The sequence below is a fragment of the Hakea prostrata genome, chromosome 5, assembly GCF_041222555.1.
Source record: "Hakea prostrata isolate BN-2017 chromosome 5, UWA_Hpros_2, whole genome shotgun sequence".
Taxonomy (NCBI): Eukaryota; Viridiplantae; Streptophyta; class Magnoliopsida; order Proteales; family Proteaceae; genus Hakea; species Hakea prostrata.
In genome coordinates this window covers 23,113,990-23,119,989 of record NC_142604.1, presented here as the reverse complement: position 1 = coordinate 23,119,989, position 6,000 = coordinate 23,113,990, and positions in this window count along the sequence as shown.

Genomic DNA, 6,000 nt, shown 5'->3' with positions numbered 1-6,000 from the left:
ATCCACTCCAGTATCAACTGGATCAACTGAAACTCCAGATGTTGGAGATAAGTCAGGCACTCCGTGTGCTAACCAGACAAGTGGTGATACCACAAGCACCCGATCATCGTGATGCAGAGAGGCGTGCATTACAGCTGGATCGAAGATTGATCGATGAGCAGAATATTGGTTAAAATTTCTGGGAAGGCGACTGATTGCGAGAAAGAGAACCTAGGAGAACTGGAGATCTCCCTAGGTGAGACGATCGGTTCGACGGACTGTAAGGAAGTACGACTGGTTCAAATACAAGGTTGGTTGCAGGAGTACATACTCACTCGCCAACTATCAGGCGCGTTGCTCGAGATAATGATTGTGTTGCTCGAGATAATGATCGTGTCATCGGAGATCGGTCAGCACATATTGGTCAAGAATTGGCCAATATCAATCAAAAGCTCGAACAATTGGCGAGAGGGAGAATAACCGATGATATATATTCGGTTATTTGAAAAACTCCATTTGCCGGCCCCATAGCCGGATATCAGTTCCCTCATAATTTCCGTTTGCCAACTTTTTCCACGTTCGATGGTTCGGGAGATCCCACGGTCCACATCAATTATTATCAGCAGACTATGGTAAATGTGAAACCTAGCCCTAACCTTGACCTAGAAACCCTGTTGTTTGTAGGTCCGACAACCCGAAGTAAAGCAAGAAGTCAGCTATGGGCCATCCCAGTGGAAGACTTGGTGTTTGGCTTAGAATCCATGAGTGTTGATGACAGTGTTCCATTTATGGAAACTGCACCCTGATGAAGATGGAATTAGTTGATGGACTTGGAGTACTCTCTGACTTGGTTCGAAGGCATTTCTACCTACTTGGTAAGTCACATGGTGTGTGTGCAAAACCCCTTTATGTTTGGATTTGATCTGAGCCTTTATTTCCCTGTTATGGACTTGTTGTTTTGATTGGTCGACTCATTGGTCAACTGGGCCAGTCGACCAATCATTCGACCAATGATATCTGATTTTGCTAATTAGTTCTTTGCTTGCTCTATTTAAGTCCAATCTCGAGTCTACTTCGTATTTTTTGCCTCCAAACTCTTTGGAACGAACTAGAGCCCTCTGCAAGTCATCTCCCTTGCATCCTTGGTGATTCTCATGACGAATCTTCGTCAAATCTCTTGCATTTACACAAAAAGGTATGTGATCATCCTCTTCTATGTTTCATCTTTGATTTTCCATTACTTTTCTTTCCTTTTCTGATTGAGGACAGTAGAGATGATGTTGTATCTCTGTTGCAACTATCTCTTTACTCATTCCCTCTCTTTTCCTAAGGATCTAAAGCTTGATGGATGATCTTCATCAAGATCATCACTCCCTTTTGAAGGAAAACATGCATCTATTCTCTTTCCTTATTTAGATTGATGTTCTTCAGCCTTAGCTCTATTTCTCTTGAGAATCTATGCATGTTGTTCATGAATCCTTTGTCACATTAGTAATCCATCATCCTATTGTTCTTGTCCATGATTTTTTCTAAGAATTCTTCAAGAACCATGATTGATCTAATTATGGTAACTTTTTGTTTCCTAATTTGTAACTTGAAGACTTAATATGATTAGTGTTTTGAAGTCCTCTATATACTGGCATACTACCCTTGTAGTTTCCCCCTTGTTTGGTACCCTTTTGAACCACCAAATTCGGTTTTATATTCTAAAATCTTTGATTTTGAAGGCCACTGTCTCTGTTGGTTGACTCATTGGTCGACTGAGGCAAGACACACCAATCAATCGACCAATGAGGAAAGCAACCTCATGTTTGGTTTGTTTTGGATGATTTGATTTCTTTCCTTCTAGATATCTTTCCTAATATGTTATATATACTTGTTTAGGACTTTCTTTCCAAGTTTAGACAAGGTCTTACTTGATTCCCCAAGATCCTTTGCAAGTTATATAAGGTAAGGATGGTTATTTCCTTAACTACATAAATTGCATGAATCTAGTTTCTATATTTGAATCTTTGGTTTATTTCCTTAATTAGATTCTTACAATGATATATTACTGATGCAACTACCTTGATTACAGTAGCATTACTTGTTTATGCTAAATTGATTCATGAATGATTTACTTACCAAATATATGCAAGTTGGATGTTATTATTGATTTCTTTCCATATAAGAAGTTACCATATATGTGATGTTATGGATTTATGTTTGGAATGATTAAGTATGGTTTGGAAGGAGAGGTGTCCTTTTGATACTTCTGTCCTTGGACAACTACGGGAATATTATGGGATGTTTCCGGAGATGCCCTTTGGACACCTTCCTAAACTGTTGGATGACATATTTAGGGTTGTCTAGTAGTGTTTGGCTAGGATGTCCCGTTATGTCAGACCCTAATCGGAGGGGTATTGAGACCGAATGACCCGTGGTAGCAATGGGGATTCATGGGCGCTCAAGACAGGTAACCAACCCGTGAGAGGACAGAATCACATTGTGGGGGCCATTTATTGGTAGGGTTGCATATGGATAGACTTGGGCTCACGGGCGCTCAAGATCGGTAACCAACCAGTGAGGGGACGTGAGAGCTTCTCGTTTACCATATGTGGATGACCTATAGGGTTGATGAGTCCGTAGTCAGGGACTATGAGGACTCTAGTGTGAAGGATGCCGGAAAGGATCGCTAGGGGCGAGGAATGGACGTATCTGGATCTGACTTGATGTAACTAAGTAGGAGACTTGCATTTGGCTAGGCTTTGACCCTGACATGCACCGGTACTTAGACCAATGGTGATGTGAGAGAGCGGTGACTTAACCCCCAGCCATGGAATGTCCCGAAGGATGCCGGACCCACTACCAAAAGGCGTTGTGTGATGAGACCTTCCTAAAGAGGTACATTGCTATGACTTAAAGCATGTTTGCCAATAGAGACCATCATACATAGAGTTAGAATCATATTGCATCATGTGTTTCATATCATATAGCATTTTACTCTATTTTGAAATCCTGCTATTTATGTTGTTATGGATTAACTACCTTATTGGGTTTCTTTGAAACTCATTCCTTTTGTGCAATGTATTGTTAGATTTCTCTACAGGTTTTGAGTATCATGACTGCTCGTACGAAGAAGCGCAAGGAGAAGAGGCATATCTCCAGGAAGGTGATTGCGGTTACGACAATTAAACTGAAGATTCCATGGGTGGTTATGCTGCGTACGATGCTTAGTCCAACCATAGAGTGGAAGTGCCCTTGCGCCATTTTTGAGATTTATACTTATAGAGATGTTGTCTATAAGATTGAGAACAATTTAGTTACTTATTGTACCTGCTACTGGGATTAGTTTTCATCCCTTTTCCTTTTCTTTTTAGAACTACTTTTCCGCTGTTTGTGGAGTGAGATTCCGCCTCACTTTACTTATTGATTTATACATTTTGATTGTCTTTCGTACTCTGATGATATATGATTTATTCTTTCCTTATTTGGATCTTTTGATTATACTTTATACATTGATTATTTATGTTCATGATTATGTTATTGTCTATGTGGGAGGTTGATTACCTTGATACTTGATCTTCGGGGCTGTGGATCACACACTCGGGTATGCCAGGTAGGGTACCGGCTGGGTGGATGTGACAAGTTGCAGGTAATTCTGATGAAATCCTTTGTAGGGTCTTCGGTTCGTCCTTGACTGGAGCAGCGAAAAAATGGTTCTCGAATCTCCCGTCGGGGAAGATCGTGGATTTCGATGAATTGGCGCTCAAATTCATAGGACGATTCCAGAGTGGAATCCAAATCAAAAAGACCGAGGAGACCTTGTTTACTATTAGACAAGGGAAGAGTGAATCGATTTGGGAATACCTGAAAAGATTCAACAGGGTCACAATGGAGATAGAGTATCTAGATGAACAAGTAGCTAAAACTGCTTTGTTCACTGGACTCATTAACCAACGACTCTTGGAGTTATTACTTCAAGATATGCCTACCACTTATGCTGAACTGGTACACAGATGCCAAAAGCAAGCAGAGGTCACGGAGATCCTAGACGCACGCCAGGGGGACAATAAAGCCTCTATAAAAGAACAGAAGGCTCCTGAGAACAAATAGAAGCCGAAACAGAACGTTCGCGATCGAGTCGGAAAGCCTCATCAGGCGTGGCGGCAAAGATCTCCCGGTAAAAGTGAGTATTCTCCATTAAATACTCCTCGGGCGGATATTTTAAATATTATCAAGAAACAGAATATCTTGAAGTGGCCTCCAAAGCTTCCCACCAAGCCTGGGGAGCAGGATCGAGAAAGGTATTGCCGTTTCCACAAGGATTACGGTCATTATACCAATGATTGCAGACATCTAAAAGCAGATATTGAGAGATTAATATCTCAAGGACACTTGTCCAATTTCGTCAGAAGAAGACGAGAGGAACCGCGAGACGCAGGTAACAAAAGGGACCATTCGGTTAGCCCAGAACAACTGAAGGAGGCTCCTAAATCTAAGAAAGGTAAGGAGGTGATCGATGCTACTTGGTCACCCATCCTAACAATATTCGGAGGTCCCGAACCTGAGTCACTCCGGAAGCTGAAAGCAAAATCCAAGTTCGTTGGGACCGGAGAAACGCAAAAGCATAAAAGGCCGACTAGTGAGGGTTCGATCACCTTTGGTGAGGAAGATGAAAGAGGCGTTTGTTTACCTCATGATGATGCCATAGTCATCAAGGTAGAGATTGTGCGCCGCGAAGTACATAGGGTGTTGGTTGACACCGGGTCTGTTGCAGACCTTTAATCTTATGAAGCTTATTAAAAGCTTAAGGTGGATGAGGACTTGATGGAGCCATCATCCACACATCTATATGGCTTTGCAGGATCGTTTGCAATAGCGGAAGGATCAATACAGTTGGACCTTTCAATTGGAAGCTTCCCCAAGGAGGTTACCATTCGGTTAACTTCTTGGTGGTTCGGGAGCTTTCGGCTTACAACGTCATCCTCGGGAGACCATCTTTATCAAAGTTAGGTGCTATCATTTCAACGAAGCACCTGAAAATAAAATTCCTGACAGAGATGGGGATTGGTTAAGTTTCATTTGACCAGAGAATTTCTCGGCAATGTTATGTTGCATATTTAAAAGATAAGGAGGGCCCAAGAAAGGTGACAGCGCTACCAATTGAGGTACGAGATGATTGAGACGAAGCAGAAATGCATAGGCTCAAGCCGGTAGAAAAATTGGAACAAATCCAGTTGTATCCTGATGATGAAAAAATAATTACTTATATCGGGTCTGAGCAGTTGGGAGAATTCAAAGAGGAGTTGAAGTCTTTTCGTCAACAAAATAGTGATGTGTTCGCGTGGTCTGCGGATGACATGCCCGGAATTGATCGACAAGTTGCAGAGCACAAACTTTGGATAGATCCAAAGGTGAAATCAGTTATTCAGAAGAGGAGAAATTTCTCCACAAAAAAGTACGAAGCCGTTTGGGGCAAAGTTGAGAAGCTGAAGAACTCTGGTTTCATTGAACCCATTGAATGCCCAATCTGGTTGGCCAACGTGGTAATGGTCAAAAAGGCAGATGGCAAATGGAGGATGTGTACAGATTACACAGACCTCAACAAAGCTTGCCAACTGTTACCCATTGCCCAGGATTGTTCTGTTGATAGACGCAACAGCCGGATATGAAACATTGAGTTTCATGGATGCATACTTGGGGTATAACAGATCCTCATGAACCAGGAGGACGAAAAGTTTACGGCTTTCATGACTGATCGTGAGAGCTTTTATTATAAAGTCATGCCGTTCGGCTTGAAGAATGCAGGGGCTACTTATCAGAGAGCCGTCAACAAAATCTTTAAAGACTTGATCGGGAAGAACGTGGAAGCATATGTTGACGATATGCTGATAAAAAGCACTATGAGAACAAAGCATATAAAAGACTTAATAGAGGTAATTTCAGTACTACGAAAATACCAAATGAAGCTAAATCCGGAGAAGTGTGCCTTCGGAGTTTCGTCAAGCAAATTCTTGGGCTTTATGGTATCACAAAGAG